Genomic DNA, 21971 nt, shown 5'->3' on the forward strand with positions numbered 1-21971 from the left:
TGGCGTACCCTCAATTCAACTGAGAAAAGAACCTGTGTATCACGTTTAAGACCTCAGGAGGTTGTATTTTCTTTCCAGGATGATATCCTAATCACTGCGGGAGATGACGAACAGAACTGCTGACTTCATTAGGTTTTGAACATTCGAGAGTAAAGGACAGAGTATGTTTGATGCTTTGTTCTAAGAAGTACTTAGTAGTGTTAGTGGGGTGGTTTAGCAAGCTATCCGTGCCTAGAATTGTCTGTTTATTCCCTTGATAGGTTTGGTCAGTTACCCAGACGTCAATTGGCTTTATACATTGCAACAATGTTACAAATGGGGCAAGGGTGATGCACTCTCTCACTATAAATTGTCATGTGCAAAGTAACAGATTATTATCAGAGCCTGAAACCGGAGGCAAGGCTTCAAGAGATGCTCCCCATAAAAAGGCTGTATGACATCACAAATGCTTTCCTTCCTCCTTTAGAAGAGTTCCTGTGATGTCACAAGGCGTGTGACAATGTAATGTAGATAGGAGGTGCAGGCAGAGTAGCAAACTCCACTACCCTGAAGTCCTTGTGACCAAGTGTGATATACACTTGAGGGTGCTTTACTTCAGGGAAGAATCCCTTCCAGCGCACGGTGAACAAGCACGCTGTATTTCCTGATCAGTCCATTTACAGTCATGTGTCATGTATCGTTGTGGGTAGGGCTGTCCAGCAGGTCCTTCTCATGCAAGGACCAGGAGTGTGTACTCCTTACCTTGTGCGCAGGTGCGTACATGGGGTCTGGTTGGCATGTGGCTACTACCAATGCTTGGCTGTGGCAGGTTCCACCGAACAGGAGTGTTGAGTTGGCAAGGTCTTTGGTCTGGAGCTTGTTGTCAATTCTAGGAAAAGGAGGAGTCAACAGTAAAGGAAAGAGATTTATTTCTAGGGACCTCGACAATGTCGTGCTTGAGCCGTGCGTTGTGCCTGACCCGGGGTTTTGCCTGATCCAGCGTTTTGCCTGAGCCGGCGTCTTGCTTGAGCCATGCGTCGTGCTTGAGCCATGCGTCGTGCTTAAGCCAACGTTGTGCCTGAGCCGGTGTTGTGCTTAAGCCGTTGTTGTGCTTGAGCCGGCGTCATGCTTGAGCCTGCATCTTTCCTGAGCCGGCAAATGGGGAACCAATGGTCTCTCAACTGAACACTAGCCTTCACAATATAGCAAGTCTCGCATTTGAGATTGTATTTTTCACATTCAAGATTTCGATATTCTGTCTTATTAATGTCCAGATGTTCACATATAACTCTTGCTCTTTGGCCTCGGTTACGTCATGTAATTCGTCAGACGCTTACACAGTTCTGGAGCCCAGCTCTGGCCATATCCCACTCTGGCTAGCTTTGCACGGAGTTTGCGTACTCTGGGTTGTCTTACACCGCCCACAGGACGGTATATTTGCCAAATTGTGTTCATCATCATTTCATTCTATGGTTGTATGGATCTCACCATCTTTGCGTGTATTGCTTCAAGGCACTATCACTCCGAGCAAGACACAAATAGATGAATTCGCGGTAGTCCCTTGCTGTACTATGGTCTAACGGAAATACGGCCTTGAATAACACCGCACCACTAGCAAGCGAGCTTCCTTAGAGACACGTTCTAAAGGGCTGGGAGTTAAATTACCTGACGTGTAATGTTTTTCAATGTAGCGTTCTCACTTTGTAAATGACTTCATGCGTGCAGTGTTTAGCCTGTTTTACAGGCTGGTATTTCACACCATTGACTCATATTTCTCACGTACGCTGCTAAGTTTAGCAGGAAAATGAAAACAGTTCTCGTTTGGGCTAAACGCTCCCATTGTGACACATTTCTGCTGCCTGGTGGGTGGAAGTGTTGGCACAAGTTCACACACACACTTGCTTGCTGGAAGCGAGGGCATGCCTTGAGTAGGCGTGCATTATTAGAATCTTGGAGGTCAGGGTAAGACCATTACAACATGTATTTCTGGTGCTGGGGACCAGGACAGTGTCTGTGAACAGACCTCTTCGCAGAGTTTAGGAAGACCCTCGAGTTCCACGTGTAACCCTCTGAAGAAACATCTTTTGAATGACTGCCTCGTTATTTTGTTGTAACGGTGGGCAGTGTGGGAGAAGGATAGAAGTAACGTTTGCCTTTCTAATTCACTAACTCAAGGTAATCTTCTTCAAACTCCACTTGGGAACACAGAAATACTTAGGCCAATTGACACAGGGCTGAGATTTGGAACCTTGGACTCTGCAGATGTTTTGGACTGCCAACTCCATCAGCTTTAACAGGCATAGCCAATGGTGAGGGATCTTGGGAGTTGTAGTCCAGAACATCTGGAGAGTGAGCATATATGGTTCATGGTTTCAAATGATCTACTGCTAGGGGGAGTGTTGCGACTCTTCCATTACCATACCTAATAATTCATGCATGCAAACCTTTGAACAAAGACTTATTTACCAAATATAAATATATATATATTGTCTTTCTCAAGGTCACATGATTCTCTTTCATTTCATGCAAAGCAGACAGTCACCATATTAGTGTTGTTTGTCCAATCCCACTGTCTGAGAGGGTTGGAATAAAACAAATCAATGTGAGTGTACCAGGCTACGCATCTTGTGATTATTCATTCCTGGCAGAGTTTAATTGACAATGTTACTTTAGTTATTGATAATGTGTTGTGCTATATAAGAAAAGTGCAACATTCTTATTATGTCTACACAATCAATATACAGTAAGTTACAATCATTACATCATTTCCTTTTTTTTTCTTTCTGGAATGGGTTTTCTTGGGAATTTAAACCGATGATCGGTTTATTCAGTGATACCCAAATAAATGTTTAATTTGCCAGGCTGGCCATTGATTGGCATATATTATGCGCAGAGCTACCAACAAAACCCTGCAGTCTTAACATGGGGCCCTTATAAGGTTCTAGGAATCCTGCCACGACACCCCCAGTATGATATGATATGGCATTTATAACTCGCCTATACACAAGTGTTTCAAGGCGCGACGAGGCAAGGGAGGGGGAACAAAGGGAGGACAGAGACAGCAATCCTGCTGGGCCAAGTGTCATTCAGATCGCGCAAGTGCAGGGGAGGGGGGAAGGGGGGAAGTGCAGTACATGGGATAATAGAATAAATAGTAATAGGTAAATGTATGGCCAGCAGGTGGCAAGTGCAAGGGTAAGTGCAGACATCAGGTGTCAAGTGCTGGTAGTGGGACTGTAGGGATACAGAAAACAGTCTCCTTGTGCGGGGCTTGCCAGGAAGGCAGGGCAGGTGGGTGTGACTGGCAGGGAAGGGACCTGGGCCTGAGATCAGAGGGTGGCCAGGTAACCAGTGCAGTATCAGTTTCAGCCAGGAGGTCAGCAAGGGAGAGGGGCAGAAAAAGCAGAAGCAAAGAGAAAGGTTTTAAGGTGCTTCCAGAACCGGAGATGGTTCTCCTCAAGTTTCAGGGAGGCAGGGACCTGTTACAGAGGGAGGCCCCTGCCGAAAAGAGAGATCTCCTCCCAAGGTGTTGCTTAGATTAGCGACTGACACTACTTACATCCCTTTCATCTCCAAATACAGACAATGTGGCATGAAAGGCATGGAAACATTGCTGCAGGCCACAGGCAGTGCCGATACATGTCTCTGAATATCCGACTGGTCCCCACCTCTGGGGATTGCTGTGCTAGTGCTTCGCTCATTCTACTTGTAACCATTCAAAAACACATCACATCCTGTTCAAGGTTCTCACAGTGTGGTCCGAAACGGCTGGGGGGTCTCTAGAAAACACACACATGGCATTGCAATCTCTCCTACAGAGGGAGGAAGAGAGAACGGGAGAAGCAGCGTGAAGCATACAGTGACAGCGATAAAAAGAGCACATGAGAGAGAACGAGAAAGGCTGCGAGCTTCAGATTGACATATAACACATCTGGAGCAGCTCCTAGTGGTTGATATTCTATGAAATAAAAGCACATAAAGATAATGGAAGATAAGCTAATTTGGGAAATTTCAAATGACTGAGATCATCACCACAAAAACAGGAAACAGATGGACATTCAATTCTATGGTCAGCTTGTGATGTAAGTCACAAATGAGGCACCTTCAATACTTGCATGAGACTTTCATTTAAACCGATTTCCTTGAGGTTTTAAATAAAAATGACCAGAAAAAGATTTGAAATCTCAAATCTATAAACAAAAGTACAATGAATTCTGCATCGTGACTTCCTCCTGGAGTGCCCTCTTCACACAAGCATTCACCTACTAATGAAAACACTCACAGCTGGATAAATGAAAGCAATCCTGGCAGAAGGTGTGGGTGGGACAAAACATCTGTTGTATTTTTGGACACTGCAGGAACAGTGAAATCTAGAAGGTGATACTATATTACGAGACCGAGATGTGAACAAATGATCCAAGTTCAATGATCATTGTTGGAGACGCGTGGCGCGCAACTGTGAATGGGTGTCTTTCTATTTCTAAAGAAGAGAGTATTGGAGTAGTCTGAGATTGCTTCGAAACATTTCTCCTCTATTAGTCAATGGTGTATCCAAGTGCCGTCAACTCCTGCAATGGTGTTTATCTCATGCAAATCCTCATCTAGTTTCCCCATTCATGTCTATCATAGAGGCAAAGTGAGGCACACCATACAATCAGCCGTATGCCAAAAAGCCAATGTTCCGAGCCATGAATAAGCAACCATATGCAGTCATACCTGCCTCATTGACACTGCACTTGGACAATGACCCACTGAGGATGGCATCTCAGCACTTACCCAGTTTCTGATTAACTGGGCACACCTGGGACCCCCCCTCCCACCTCTGCACTTTCCTCTCCTTTGCTGTCTGTGCACTTGCACGATCTGAACGTTCAATGCCTTGATGATCGTTCTATCTTCTGCCTCCCTGTCTCCCCTCCTGCATGGCTGCGCCTCCATGCTCTTGGAAAAACTGCCGAATCGTCGTCAGACCTATTTGCTGTTATCTACACTGTTAATTGTATCAAACGCACGTACTCTGCCTGGGCAGACTGGTATCGTTCAGAATCTCAAGGGCTCTGAATGACTGTTGTTGTTCTCCCCTTGTGCCCTCCCTCCTTGAGCACTTTGAAACACTTGCCTTGTGTTATAGGCGCTTTATAAATAAACATTACCGTACCATACCCTATAAATGAGTTTTGTAGGGAAACAATCGTCACTCATTACCTAAATATATACATTCACTCTGTACTACTACAAATTCAGACATGAAATTAGAAGTGCAAACACCCACTCTGCATCATTACAAACCCAACCTTAAAAATCACTTAAACTATGGTATCGATGTCACTTGCCACACAGTACATTATCACGTAACGGGAAGTACACCTAAGAGCGTGTGAGTGTTTAGGCAAAGTCATATGAAATTAACTTCTTGTATACTAAAGTGAAGTTTGTCCTTAATATAGCCTTACAGAATGAGGGTGGGGGATGTTATGGTGGGATAATGCCCTGCTAGCAGGTTATGCCTGAGACAAAACCAAGGGCTATAAGTTAGTGAAGGGTCACTACCCAAAGCGATAACGACCTCTCCTGAGGTCTATAAGGCTATTAGTACACTTTGATAATAGCAATACATATTCTGGAGTTGTGGTGGTGAACTAAAAGATGCTGGTTTAATAGTGAGAACATGAGACAAAACGGTTATCAAATGAAATGTGGTTTTATTTTGCAATAGTTCAATACCTAAATAGTCTTTATAAAGTAAGCATTTCAATTGTAAACGTGGGTGAACTGGAATAGTGTCAGAAGGAGCCTGTGTTAGGTGCAATGTTAAAGTGGCCAGGTAGTCTTTAAAAAAGGGAAAGCTTTGTCTCGTGTTTCAGCTTTCCCTTTGGTGTGTTAAGTTAGGTGGGAATTTTCTATTGAAATACATCTTGCCCGGTATTGCACTGACTTCTTTTATGCTTTCTGTTGATATCCAGGCTACTTCCCAAGTCAGAATGACAGGAATCCAGTCAATACCAGTGGTTATTGACTGCATTCTGAACATTCTGATGTAGATGCGTGGCTTTCCATGTGCTTATTTGAGCTTGTAAACACATACGAGGCTTATAAGAGTTGTGCATTTTGAACTGACTTTGATGTGTGGCTTCATATGTATATATGTATACTTGCACATAGTGTACCTTTCCTACGCGTGTACATGTCATATTGAAGATGTGCATTCATTCTTTCAATGTCTATTTGCTTCATGTATGTAATGAAAGCTCACATTAAAGTGAGGTCTAACTTTGATGTGAGTTTGTATAGAAGTAGAACGCAAATAGGAGTCTTACATTAGGTTCATATGTGCAATTCACATCTCATATATGTCTGTTGTACATATGCACATTCCTGTCAGTCAGTTTCGTAAGTATGTTATCACAAAAGTACATCTTCTACAAGGTGGTGTACAGAGGCATTGCACTTGCCCTGGCCTATTGGAACACTCCTGGAACACAGACATGCGTTCAGCTCATGCTTGGTTCTCACATGTCGCCACACACACACCCACGTGCCATGCAAGCAGGGCAAAGGGATACAGCCTTGATGCCATCACATGTTCCCAAATGTTCTACATTCACGACTGTCTCATATGGAAGCCACTAAACATCCAGTGGCAATCAGTTCATGGTATTAGGGCAATCCTGCTGTCTGGGCCTGTGTAGCTTAGCTGTTTTCTGGCATCATATGTTACTGTATTAATGAAACCCATGTTTTGGTTGCATGTCTTTGCATCACATATATTTACTGTGTGGGTCTCAACCAGGAAGTAAATGCATCGCTGTATTCCCCTCCCCGCCCGTTCCCTCCCCACTCGGGAAACCCCTTCACTCCCGACCCCCGTGTCCCTCTATTGGACCTCCCCTCCACACCCGGTCCTAACAAATACCTCCACCATGCCACTCTTGCCTCAATTCTCCGGCACGGCACGGCTCTTCTGGGAAGTATCGCCAGTGCTGAGAAATCGAAGGGGGGCTGTAAATATGGCGCGTGGCCTAAATGAGGGGCGAGGCCCACCACCGGACCAAAAAAAAAAAAAGGACCTTCCGCGCTGTCGGGTTGCTTTTTTTTAATAGTCCAGTGCTGGGGATTTGAACACAAACCCGTGGTGACAAGCCAGTGTGGCATCACACCGTGCTATTTCATAGGTGCTCACGTTTTTCTGTTTCATTCTGTGGCGCAGTCTATTGAATGAAACAAAAGAAATCCAACACCTAGCACTGTGTCGATACGCTGGCCTGTCACCGGCAGGCCTCGGGTTCAAATCCGCAGTATGGGACAATGCAAAAAGTGTCTTTCCTTGCTTGGGTTGGATGTGGGGTGGCGGGAGTCAAGGGAGCCCAAGCAGTGCACTGGCTCAAAACAATCTGGAGACTGCCAGTTCTCAGCCCATGGCCACTTAAAGGCCTGTGTTTCATGTCCCTAGCGCCATCCCCCTCAACGCACCCTTCCAGCCACACTGCCTTGTAGCTCCCGTATCCATGGCAAAAACTTGCCATCAATTTTTGACACACATTTTCTATATCTGTGACACTTTTCTGGACATGGGTTCAGGTTTCAACCCTAGAATTCATTTCCACTCAGGGAAAACTCACTCACTCTTAACCCCTTAAGTGCCAAGGACCTTTTTGCATTGACTTGCATAATAGCCTGGCACAAGATCTATCAAAGAGGCTACCGTACCATGGACCCAACCCTCGACACTTCCCGCCAACGTTGATTTTTCAAAGTTACGCTAAATGCTATCTCATGGCGAACTCCTCCCCTGGAATATTCCACCCCCGCTCTCCCTCCACGGAGTCCGACGCTTCTTGTAAGGCTAGGCTTGAAAGCCCATCCATCTACCGGAGAAGAACTCATTTCCCGGCACAGAAAGATGAGGCTGTCGCGCAGTGTCAAAAAATATCGATCCTGCGCGCTACACAGAAGCGGACGGAGAAAAATCTTGCCGACATTTAGCATTTAATTCAATTAAGCCTCACAAAGAAATAGAAGCAACATTAGGATGCCTTTCAAGCCGGGGCTCTAAATATGTATTGAAGAGATTGTTCCAGGGTAGGCAAACAGTTTGGAAGGACTATTTTCTGCATGTGTAGAGGCGTGCCAGGGAAGGCAGCTCGCGTATTTATTTTATTTCATTTTTTGCATTTGTTGAACACCAAAACACATGGGTATCACGGCATTAGTTACATAAGTTTACTTGTTACAAGATTTGATTGCAAGGACAAACAGTTACACATTACAGATAAAAGACTTGTGACTCGGGGAGCAGACGTCAATCAAATAGAAGACGTATACCTCCCAGGGCCCTGATATAGAGGGCAACTGTACATGGGAATTTTACGTATGTACAAGGGGAATTCTGGGTATTGTCCAATTTGAATTAATGCCAATTTGAGCTACTCCCATTTGACCACATCATTTTGACCTAATTCGGTAGGTCAAATGGTACACTTCAATAAAAAATGAGTTGTGGGGTGGGGTAATGGAATAGATTGGGGTGGGGGGAAGCCGAGGAGGGTGCAGGGGCTCTCCCTATGCATTAGGTGGCATTGCGGGGGGTCTCCTTCCGCAGTAGGTCCAAAATAATTTGGTCGAAAAAATGAGGTAAAATGAGCAGTGGGTCAAGTTTCTTAGGCCAAACAACCCATATCCGGAATTCTGATATCACATAACGGTGTACACCTGTTGTCAAACACGTCTAATTTTACTTGCTTAAGATTTCTTTGGTTGGAGATGTGGCTACTTTAGCTGGTTGGTTGCAATGTTGGTTTGCCTGCCGGACTGGTCATGGCATATGAACACTGAGTCATGGCATATGAACACTGATTTTCTTATACAGACCTTTATCAGGTATTTACATGTCTACCTACTCCCTGGCAGACTTATGCTATGTTATTTGATATTTGTATAGCACCTACTACCATTGATATGGCCTCAGAGCATTGTGGTGGACGAACGTCCTCTGGAAGACCGTGATTTGAGCAGACATGTAAACGATAAGGCCTATACAATGCTTGTAAACATTAATTGACAAATCAGTGATAAGCAGAGTTGACTATGTAAAATACATTTTCATGCAGCGCATGTTGCAAAAGCATAAAGAAGAGTGCTGTGTCACAGACCTTGGGACAGCTGGACCATCATTTTCATGCGACTCAGCTGCATTCTGTGGGTTGCAGCGCAAGCGAGAGCAAGCATGTTACTGGGCAACTGTCTAGTGTTGAGAGATCGCCTGTACGTTCTGTGCAGGACGCTAGCCTCAAAGGCTGACATGCAGTTGACATGCAATTTGGATCTACAAAAGTGACATAAGGCACAGATACCACCCTTAGTGAGTCCTCTGGTCTGTACCATCTTTGTAGAATATAAAATAATGGGTTGGTTTTGGGTGTGGTAGAGATATTGCATAGTCATTTATGGAAATGAAGCTCGTCATCCATGCCATTGCTGGTCTCGTGGAGTGCCCAGTCCTCTAGAGAAACCCCAAATGCTAATCCCCCTTGATCATCCACCTAACTGAGTCCCCTGGGTGTCCAAACCCTGTAATGAAGGGTTCTGACCAGCCTAGTCCATATTGCTAGGCAGGTAAGAAGGCTGATGGTTGGGGTGTGTTGGTTGTGTGGGAGGTCAGGGGGTGCTGAGAATAGTAGGTGAGAAGAGGCAGACAAGGGGTTGTTTGTCATGTTAGTCAAGTAGCCAAGATTGCGGGTGCAGTGGGAAAAGCCAGGCTTTGAGTGCTTTCCTGAAGGGGCGAGGTGTTCCTCTATGTGACAGATGGATGCAGGGAGCGAGTTCCAAATTGTGGGTGCTTTTACTGAGAAGGAGGTGCTGGAGCTCTCCAAATCAGAGTCACATCCAGATACCGAGATACTGAGATACAAGAACTGGCCGAACAGTTTTCCAGCTTTAAAAGCCATGATGAACTACAGAACATTCTAAAGGACATTAATGGCACGTTGGAAGGACATAAAAGAGATATTGAGCAGCGAAAGGTATGGAAGTTTAGGAGAGACGCATTAGATTACTCTCAGAATATCGTCTATATGTAGCAAGAATATTATCAGACTATTAGACCCACACGTGCCAATAAACCACAACCTAAAGCACCAAGACAAGAAAACAGTGACCTTAGTAGTGTCACACCACTAGCGGAGAAGAGAAACTGAGAAACCTTATACTCGTAGGCGATACAAGAACTCCTCTAGTGCAGAATATAGGATCCAGCGGCTTGCCAAGCAAAGGAATTGCTCACAAACAGCAACTACCTATGCCGCCGTGCCTGCTGTCTCTTTTCTAGAAAAAAGTAAACAAGAAGAGGTGCCAAGAAACCTACGTTCAAAAATCAAAGTAACCAACAGTTAGTGGTAAATATTTCTTCCAAACATTTGACACAGAACCAAATAGACGCATTGCTCTTAGGGTTATCCTTCGTACCAACACAGAGTTCAACACCACTAGAAGAGAGAACCAACTTGTACAGAGTCATAAGGAAGATGTGGTTGAAGGTATTTAATCACCTTCAGCCATCACAAGAAGAACCATCATTCACCTTGGATTAGCTAGAGCTAAAAACAAAAAGTACCTTTAACAATATTGCTCTGAATCGTTTAAAAAATCAAATGACAACGGACCTTAAGAAAGATAACTTCCAAAAGACCACCTACTACAACATCAGCAAGAACCAGGCTAGACTCATCAGATACATTGCAGATGACAGGACATTAACAATAAAGTCATCGGACAACGGAGGGGCAATTGTTGCAATGGACACCGGTTTCTAAAATTTCCAGAGCATGAGCCTGTTGAATGACAAAGATACTCACATAGGATCGACCAAGATCCGACTAATATGATATGGATAGTAATTGAAAATACCTTGGAAAATGCACATGAGAATTGATTGATCATGGACAAGACACAAGGGTTCCTTACAACAGATTTTCCAATTACACCAGACTTCTATGGTCTCGAAAAGATTCACAGGAATAGCGGCCACCCCCGTGCCCACTTAGATCTATAGTGGCAGGGACGGATAGTATTTTTGACCCCCTAGTGATTTATGTAGACAAGGTATTAACGCCCATAGTACAGAAAACTACTACTTATCTAAGGGAACTTCGCAGTTCTTGAGTATTCTCAAAGAGATCGGACCACTGATGGATAATGACATCTTAGTATCTGTCATCCAGCTGCCACCCTGGAAGATATGGAAGAGATGGCGTCTCTGGCGCTGTTGACTCCCCCGTCACGCTGCATTCCAACGTGTCATTTACGCTCTAGTCCTTTTTTGATCTGCTACATCTTTGCACCGCGACTTGACCACTGCGTGTTGCAACCCATTTCTTTTGGAACTTCGGGCCAGACGCTGTGTTTTCCTGCCGCGTACCCTCCGTTGCTCTTTCCTTGCTGCAGTCTGTGCAGTGCCCGCTTGTCCCTCCTTCCTTTGCATTTTGAAGCCCCTCTCCTTACTTGTCTCCTGTTCCCGTGTTTTGTGGCTGCTTGCTTTTTCTCTTACTTCATTGTGCTAATGACTTTGCCCTTTGCTTTGCCTTCTCCTCATTTGTTTGCTACTTCCTTTCCTTGCCTCCAGCCATTTTTTGGAAGGAAACTTTCATTACAATTTTTTCTAACCAATTATTGTTTGCTCATTGGGATTACCCATTTACCATCAGTCTTGGGAGCAGCGGTTTAAGGATTACCATCTTTTGCTGTACCTCGGAACATCTTTGCTACACCACACGGCACGAGTAAGAAGGGTTTTCTGCAAGCCATCTGCCTTTTTTCCTTTCTGTGGTCCTTTCAGGCCGGAGTCTGTTGACTGTGCAATTTTCCTGTAGCCATAGTGCTTCTTCTCGGGATCGACCATGCCACCTACATGGATCGGAAGTCCTCTGGGCAAAAAGGCGCCTCACCCCCCCATCGTTGATTCCTCTGTACAGTTCAGCTCAGACGAGTCAGGTGAGAAGGGGGTTGAATTGGACAATAATGACAGTATCCTTTGATGTACAGAGCCTCTACACCTCGGTTCCCCATGATGGGGTAGTGGAGTTACTGGTGGGGAGTGTAGTCACTAGAACGGTCACTGTTGAGAGAGGAGAATTGACAGGCTTCAAAGGAGTTCATACTTGAATGTACTAAAATCACATTACACAATAGCAATTTCAGATATCTTAATTTTACTTACAAGCGTGACACACCCCAATAGGGTACTCCAAGGCCCGGCCTAAACAATTCTTTTTTCATGTTTCACTTTGACACAGAAAATGTGCTACTACATCCAGTCTGGTCTTCTAGACTAGATTGTATGGAAACGATTCATAGATCACATTTTTGCTATCTGGAGGGGGGACAGAGACAAGCTACGTGAGTTTCTGACCTTCCTCAACAACATACACGAGCGCAGCAAATTCAGGATGGAGGTAGGAACTTCTAAATTGCACTTCCTGGATGTGGAGTTGGAAATAAGGGAAGGGGCGATGATATCCAATATATTCCATAAACGCACTGATGTGAAGAATTCCCTTCATTACTTGAGCCACCATCCTGAACACCTGACAGAAAACCCTCCATATAGTTAGTTTTTACGATTGAACCAGATAGTGTCTAATGAAGAAAAATTGGGAGTGGAGAATGAGAAAATGGCGACTCTGTATATGGAAAGAACGTATCTGGCAGTCATCATAGATACCGCACAAAACAGCACCACCAATCTCTGGAGAGAGGAGGTATTAATTCCAAAGATCATGGAGGGAGAAATACCTTTCCTATACACATTGACATTTCCAGCCAAATTCAACATGTGACGAGACTAATAAGGAACAATTGCAGATTGATTGAACTAGAACCTTATCTACATAGACATTTTCCAAAACCATCCCTCATTGCTTACAAAAGGGGTAGAAATCTACAGGACCAACTAGTAAAGGCAGAACGATCACCTATGAATACACAATTTACACAGGGGAAGAAAAAGAGCTGTACTTTCCTGTGTCATCAATGCAATAATTGCAACAATGTCATAAATGGAAGCTATGCCAGATGCCCCCACCCGGGGGCAAAGATAAAATTAAGGGATTTTGCCAAATGCAACTCAAGTTCACTCATTGATGGGTTAAGTTGCCCCTGTGGGATCTACTGTGTGGGTCACACATCTCTAAAAGGCAAACAACATTGGAACAAGCACAAGAGCAACATTTGCACAAGGAACACAAAATCAACATGAGCCCGACACTTCATTGCATTAAGACGCACTATTGGGCAACTGAGATTCCTTGTACCAGAGATAGTTCACAGATCACCAAGAGAGGGCGACATAGCAAATAATTTTAACCATAAAGAGCTCTACTGGATGGAGAAGTTAGACAGTCTAACTCCAAATGGAATGAATAAGGATTTCCATTTGCGACCCTTTTTGTGGTCACTATTATCTCGATATGACACACTGTTGTCTACCATGATAGATTATGAATCTTGATAATTTGTTATGGTAATCGAATACTATACACTGTGACCATGGTTACTTTCAGAACTTGTTTAACTGGAGAGGGTCTATCCTTGGAAGAAATAGTCTGTTTTGACTCCCCAACTGGTACCTTTTTGGTAAACAAACAGATCAAATTCTGCAGAGTAAAGTCACGACCGGCACAGGTCCCCGAACTTTGGGTCTTCATTGACAGATCCACAGTTATGCATTGTTCTGTTGGGTGTCTTGACCCACGTTCAAGTTATTATGCTACAACATTTGGTGCTGTGGGCTTAGAAAATCCAAGATGGCGGAAAAGCCCACATTTGCGCCGGAATCCTGGAGAACCGTGCAGTTTTGCGCACAGCAAAATGTTCCCCTGACCTGCCACCCACCAGTGCGAGCGTGATGGGCCAGGAGTGCCATGGGTGAAATGTGTGCCAAAGGAAAAACAGCAGTGCCGGTTGGCTCAAAAAGCGCTTTGCAATCACCTTTGTTTCTCTGAAATGTAAGAGAAAAATGCCTATTTTAAACATTGCAAGATATTCAAAAATCTCACTGAACACCAACAGACATTTGGCAGAATGTAGTCTTGTGTGCATACAAAATCTGGGAAAAGAAAGAGCCTAAAATAATGTTCATAATGAAACTGGCTGAGCTGTGGATGTCAGCAGCCTAAGTTAAATTGGACTGAAAGCCACGAAAATCTAAATGTTTAAAATAAATGGGTGACCTACTGTTGAGTGTCACATAGTTTGCAACTGTTAAATGTCATAGTTTTGAACTTAGAATCAGCATTCTAGCTGCATGTGTAAAAATTGTAAGTTTGTTTTGAATGAAGAAAAACTGGGAAAAAAAAGTGACATTTGGCTGAAGCCTGGCTTGAAGAGAGTGAATTCTGCCTGACAACTACCCCCGACAGGAGATGAAACTTGATCAGCGGCTGTGTTCCCAGGCCTGGCTGCATTCTGCTGCCCCTGCCAAAAGGATATGACACCTCTCTGATTGAATTAGGGGAGTGGCACCTGGGGACTGCAGGAAACTAAACAAAGCCCTGTCCTTGGCCCAGGCAAATGTTAAATTAGGAGGGACGTAAATGGCTTCCTCTTGGAAGGAAACGTGGAGGGGCACTGCATCTGTGAGCAAGCTGAGCTTGGGGGAAGTGGATAAACCAGAAATTCCACCATGTGCTTTGGAAAACCACACCCCTCGGGCCAGAGCATGATTTTAAAAAGCGGGATAATTCATAGTGCGGCCTTGTAAAAATTAAATAAATAACATCATCATTCTTGTGATTTTCGGTGCACATTTTAAGAGGTGTTAGAACTCTGTACCATGTTCTGAGGCAAAACCCCATGAATTATGGAGATTGCAGACACGGGGTTCACGCTAGAAAAATGAAAATTTTCTGGAATATGGGTAGAAAGGCGGTGTACATGTGTGCCATTTTTGGTAAAAGTCTGATATTGGTAAACCAACTAAAAACGAAAATAAGTTGTCATTTTTGAATGCAAGCTCTTAGAAACATCAGAGTTGGAACAGAATGTACCATAAGTAATCTATAATATGTACATGTAATGTCAACCACTTGTGTATCTGGAATATATGTATTTGGATCAGAAATAGATTTGTGTGCAATTTGACAAGGGGAGGATCCTCTGACCATAAACCTACCTCATCACTCTGACTCACAACTCAGTTCCCCCAATTAAGGGAGAGAGGAGAACTGGGCCAATGATAAGTTGAGAGGGGCAGGCTCAGTTATGCTACGCACACACCCACTTTCTAAAGACATAAAAAGAGCCACTGGAAGCCAGACAGGGACATTCACTTTCTACTTTCTTGCGGTACGCTTTGCCGGGAGACTCCAGACTTTAAATCCATCAATCTCCAGAAACCAGAACTTAACTCCAGAACTTATAGCAGAGAGGCCTGAATCCACAAGCTGAATTCTTTTTCAGCAGGCCTCTAAATCATTTGCAAACTATTCAACAGCCGGGCGAGATGTTTGAATTTTTGCCAAGAACTTTTGCCAGAACCGGTAGCTGACCCAGAAGGCAGAATTATCCAGAGAGACCAGAGATCCAGAGAGACCAGACCCAGACCAGATCGCTGAGAGCTGACCCAAATTGCTGTGTGCAGAACCAGTACCCAGTGGCGAGAGAACCGCAGCCAATCCTGACCCGATCCGCGACGAAGTCGCATTTCTGTCCAAAATATAGTGTGAGTACTCAGCCAGAACTGTGCAAAACCAATCTCTTAGTGTAAAATAATGTAATTCAAACTAGTTTAACCTATCTAGAAGTACACCATAGCATTGTGTGTCCTTCTGTGACTTTAAAGCTGCAAAACTGTCATCTGTCATTCTGAAACTTTCAAATTTCATTTCTGAAAATCTACCTCCACAAAATCGTCCGTATCTCTTGAGCCGTTTGTGATAGAAGCGAGATGTAACTTTCATTTTAAAGCTAAGATTCTGGGCTTTCCAAAGAACCGACTATTCATATGCTTTTTCCGTAATCGCAATTTGGCTCAAATTTCTTCACGTGTCAAAATAGCAGCTCTTTGCTTTCCTTTGCTGAAATTCGTTTGCAACCTGACAATCCTTCCTAGAGCATTGCTAAAGTGATCCTGAACTAATTTAAAGTAGCTATCACCCACCCTGAATCTATTAAAGGGAATTAAAATCATTTTTAGCATATTTTCCCCTCTTTGCTTACCACATTTAAAGTACTTTGCTTGTGTTTAAAATCATCCTTGTGATCTAAGCTTGCTAGGGGGGAACTGAATTTGTATTGTACTGTGATTGTATTCCTGAAGACTGTGTGTGTTACTTCCACCTCCTTACATTGCATAGAGGGGGGTGAATTGCCAAAAGGGGAAAAGTGATTATATTATCTTTTGCTGAAATCATATCAAGTTTATTCCTGTGTTGCTTCTTTTCCACCTTGCATTTCCTTGTACCATATAAAGCATTCTCAGCTACCTTATCCTCTATACTACTCCTAAGTAATTAAACCAGTGTGCTAGTATAACATCATCCATTGTTGATCACTCACTGTCATATGTCTAAGTGTGATATCAAATATTAATTTATTATAAAAGTGTGATATATATCTATTGTTTAATGTTTCCCAATAAATCTTTTAATTTGCAAAACAAACCTACTTCTTGACTCAGTGGGGTCAGGGGGGATTCAAAGAGAGGGGCGTTATACAAGGGTTCATCATCCAGATTATAACTTGTCATAAAAATATATAAATAAGGGCTTCCTTTGAGCAATCCCAGACAAGGCACTGACTTAGTGGGAATGCTTGATTGGAGTCATTAACAGAGTCCGGGATGATTCTGGATTAGATCTATCACTTGTGCAGATTAATACAGTGTGCCAGCTGAAAGGATACATATCCGGTTAGATCACCACTCTGTGTTACGCTGTAAAGCACTCCTCAAAGGAACGCTCTAAGGAAACGGTCTGTTTTGCAAAATAAAATACAAAAGTCTGTAAGTCGGGAAGGAAATCAATCTCCAGAATGACGACCTTGGTAGATATGAAGTTAGCTAGGGAGCACCTCTTACATAAACTGTTTGTGAGAGGTGAATGGTCTGAACAGGACCAAAATGTATGGTTGCAGGCGATCACACAACAGGTCACTACAACTGGGTCAGATATGTGGAGAGACCAGGGTCCCTTACATGTGGCCCTGAGTGAACTATATATGGCTCCTAAGGCCAAAGATGAACACAATAAGATTGCCAGGATAGCGGCATATTTGCATCTATATAAGGGTGCCACGCAGGACAAATGTGCTGAAGGCCTAGATGTGGCAAATAGGCAACAGATGGCGTTAGAAAAGGTCCAATCTGACCTGGTCTCTTCTGAGCAGAGGCTGCACAGAAGCCAGGAGTCAGAAAACGAGAGTAGACAATACATCATTAAAATAAAGGAGGATACGGATATCCTGCAACAGGAAAAGGCTGACCAGGATACCAGAATTCTGGCTTTGCAGAAGGAGCACCAAGACAGTTTGGACTCCTTACTGCAGAGCCAGAAAAAGCTGGAGCAACAGATAGATTTCAACAGGGCATGCACAAAGCAGGTAGCCACCCTGCAAAACCCAATTGGATAGAGAAAAAGAGGAGAGCAATAAACTGATTCTGAAAGACCTTGACACCCAGACAGAATTTCAGGAAGACCGCAAGAAAGCTGGTGCCTTTCAAAGGCAGAGGGATGACCTGGCGGCACAGATGCAGGCTCTTAGTCAGGTAAGGGACACCTTAGGCCAGGGAGTCTGCCAACTAAAAGAAAAAATTTAATAAAATCACCTGGCCCTCCAGGGGCTGGGTGACCTCCAAAAAGAGCATCATGACTTGCTAGAGCACACCAGGAGGGTGGAAGATGCTCTGGCAAGAAAGGAGCAGGCCAGTAGGGATGGGACTCAGGACGTAATCCTCCTGCAGCAAAGACTGGCCCAGTACTCTAGGACCAATCAGGAGGCACAGAGAGAGAATATAGGCCAGCACAATATAGGCTCCAGCAAAAGGTAGCCATGCAGGAGAGACTGATAGATGCTAGTAAGGCCTTACCTGAGGAACTGAAAGCCCAGGTTCTTCCATTGCAACAGGGAGCAGGGGCTGATAGAGATGAAGTTTGCTGGGAAAGGGAAGCACCTGAGCATAACCTCAGGAGCCCTAGTACCAGAGGCCTTCATCTCTCCCAGTCCTTGGACTCTGCCACCCCCATGTCCCCTGGCGCACATGAGCACAGGGCCACAGGGAGGGCAGATTACTATCCGGCCAAAAGTATGGGGTTCATAGGCCAGTACCTCGCAGGAATGGATGGGCAGGCATCCAGGTATGGGCACCTAAGCACAGTGCAATTTAGTGGGGAACCCCAGGAGAGTAGGCCCACTAAGGGCATCCTAAAAACCTCTGCCCAGTTAGGTCAGTGGGGGGGTACCCATCAAATCCTGGCAGCAAGGAGGGATCTGAAGACTCCTCTGAGCGGCCCAGGACACAGGAGACCAGGTCCCCACATTCTGCCAGCCATTTCCAGGCTCGCAGAATCCGGGAGAGCCTGGAAGATCAGACATGCACCTCTGGGAGCAGTGCTTCTGAGTCAGAGGAGGAATGGACCAGGGTTACCCGAACCAAAAAGGCCAATAAGGCAAAAAGGGCCTTGCTTAAGGACCCCTCAAAGCAGATCAAGGCAATAAGGAGTGTCATCACGCCTTATCACAAGAACGCCAAGTATTCTGTTTGGGAACACTTCGAGCTCTATGAGCAGATGATGGAGACTTTCCATTTGAAGGACAGCAGTAGCTGCATTCAGTATGTCAAATGGACATTCTCCCCAGAATACTCCTGTTTCTTTGCGGGGCTGGAGGACCAAAACCATTCAAGATGGTCCACATATAGGGCGGCCATCTTGAAGCATTTTTCTGTTCACCAGAATCCCCAAGAGGCTCGCAAGGCAGCCTACAATTTGCAATGTGGGGAGGATCAGGCCCCACAAGAATTCATGCAAGAATTGAAGCGTGCCTTTGCGCAGACCACCAGAAGGGTGCGCACGGACATCAGAGAATTCAACACATTTTTCCATGCTCTCCCCAAATACATAATGACTCAGCTCGTGAGAGATTTTCACGAGAAAAGATCTTTAGACTGGGTCTTTGAGCAAGCCACCCGCATCTACGAGGTGCAGAAACCGGTGGAAAATAAGAATCAGCCCAAAAAACCCAAAACCAACAGCACCCCTGCTGCTGCTAAGGTGGCAGAGGTAAAGGTTGCCCCCGTTTTAGATTTGGAGATGGGGGGGCCTAAAAACCTGCCTGCACCAAACAATTCACAGCCCAGAAGGCTCTTGGGCCAGTCACAGACAGGGAGTCAAGGAGGTAATCCCACAAATGGGGTCCCTCGCTCCCCTGACTATGTAAGTCCCCGCTACACGGGAAACAGACCAATCCTGAGTTATGTGTGGACTCCTCCAGCCCAAGTGGGGGGATCCAGCCAAGCACCTGACCCAGGGAACTTCCCTCCTAACTTCCCACAGGAGTGCAGAAATTCCCCAAACTCTGGGCAGAACTTTTTTCCCAGGTATCCACCCAATTTCCAACCCCAAAACCATCCATCCTTCTTTCCCCAATTCCCTGAGCCCAGACAACCTAATCCGGGAGAGGGGAGGCCAAGGGTGGAGGGGTACCCAAATCTTCCCAACCCAGGGCACTACCAGAGAACGGATAGCTACCCTTCCCGGGATCAGCCCAGGGGAGAAAACAGAACCCCGTATCAGCCTGAGCGGGTTTCCCAACTTGAGCGCCAGGTCCAAAATATGGCACGGGATCTGGGGCACATACTGAGGGCTCAACAGAACCCTCAGATGAGTATGCCACCGCAGAATGCCCCAAACTCTGGGCCTGGTGCTCCAGAACAATGACGGGGTCAGCACCCCGATAACCCACCGGTTCCCAGGGAGGAGGCACAAGGGGAAGGGGGGTGTAAAGCCTTGGAGGAAGTTTCCTTCCCCACTTGTAAACAGCCCCTGGAAACCCAGGAACCGGAAACAAAATCTCCTACCCCTGAAAGTCTACCACCCAAGGAGCAAAAAGGAGGTAGGAGAAACAAAGGACCCAAATAGACCCATTTTGTGGAGAAGGTACAGGTCTTCCAATTTGAGGGAGAGGGATCCTCAGAGGATCCTGGGAAAAGGATCTTCTCCTTCAAAGAGGGGGGAACTCCTCCCAAGGAAAAATGGGTCCCAAGGGATTCCAAACCAGACTGGGTAGATGTGGGGATTGAGCTATCGCCACACATCATTCTATACCAGAACCAACAAGACCGAAAACCTCTGGCTCAATCCCATCCTGGTGACTGCCTCCAAAAAGGGGGGGGGCGGCCCAGAACCGGAACCAGGGGAACCAAAAACCGCATCAATATCCAGTTGCAAACTTTTTTTTTCAGATTCCCATGACTCTCCACAGAATTCTGCCCAAATCTCTTCGCTCGCAATGTCCAAAACCAGTAAATTAGCCCACCAGTTGTCCAAAAATGTGCATTATCTGTGCCCCCTTGAGGAGAAGGAGGGAAGATACTATGCCCCGGTACAATTACAGGGGCAGGGTAAGATTTCGGCACTGGTGGACACTGGATCCCAAGCTACTCTTCTGTCCAAAAGGGCCTTTGATGAACTAAATGCAGGAAGGGGGGAGAATTACTGTATTCTTCTCACCTCTCTTCCTGGACAACTTCAGAACTTTGACGGGAAGGAAATTCCCGTCGAGGGGACTGTGGATTTGGACATCAAAATTAGGCAACACAAGTTGAAACACCCGGTCATAGTAGTGACTCCAGAGGGCACCCCTTGTTTATTAGGGAATGACCTCCTGAGAAGGTTGTCACCCCTAATAGATTGCGTAAACAAGGTCCTCTGGACCCAGACTAGCCGACCAATAAAATTAAAACAGAGCGTCAACCATGTTAGTTTAAACGGCACCTGCCACATGGTTGAACAAAAATCTGACCAAGTAGAATTTCAATTCCAGAACAACCAAATTCCAGACGTGACAGTAATAGCAGTAGGACAACAGACTGGTGATGGGGGGTCCTCTCTATTTCTGAAAATCAACCTTCCCTCCAGTTTAAGGTGGTATTCCACACTGGAAGGAAACACTCCGAAATTCTTTACTAATCCACAATCAGACTTTCCCACTCCGATAGTCCAGAAAGATGTGAAATCAGCTCAGAGCCTGGCTGATATTCAGCAAATTGGAGAGCAGTTGTTCATCCCTGTTCAGTTAAATGATGGGAAGGTCTCTGATCTCGCTCGAGTGTGTGTGAACAACGGTAAGAGCTTCATCAGCGAAGCCATGTTCTGCCAACTCCCAAATAATCCAGCCATTCCCACATTCAAACTGATGGGAAATGGATCTGGAAACACCCAGTTCGAAACATATCCTGCCAAGCAGGTGTATGCTCAAAATCTCCATTGGCAACAAGAGCATAGTCCATAATTGTTGGGTCATGCGAGACGTCACTGCCGCCTTTTACTTAGGCAGTGACATTCTCAATCGCTTTGCCATTAGTTTGGACCTAATACACTTCAAAGCTTGGTCCCGATTAGCGGATAATCCCATGGGCTTTGATGATCCAGAAAAAGCATTTAGGTCAGCTCAATTGCTACCTTATGCAGTTGAAATTCAGATTAAAGAGGAAGTCACCATCCCAGAAAGGACCCGACAATTCTCCCTGGAAGTGAAAGTTAAAAGAGGACAAAAATTGAAAAACCCCGATGCTTATATTCATCTAAATGCTTTCCTCCAACAGCAAGCGTTAGGGGTAAACCCAACACCATTAGTCAACATAGAACATGACACCATTCCAATAGAGGTGGACAACAGCGACTTAAAGAGTATTACTCTAGCCGCAGGCACCATTATTGGAATGGCGGTTGATGACCGACATTTCTCCATTGATTTAGGAAATGAACTGTTAGAACCAATCCCCA

This window comes from Ambystoma mexicanum, chromosome 13, assembly GCF_040938575.1.
Source record: "Ambystoma mexicanum isolate Mex_15411 chromosome 13, UKY_AmexF1_1, whole genome shotgun sequence".
NCBI classification, from domain to species: Eukaryota; Metazoa; Chordata; class Amphibia; order Caudata; family Ambystomatidae; genus Ambystoma; species Ambystoma mexicanum.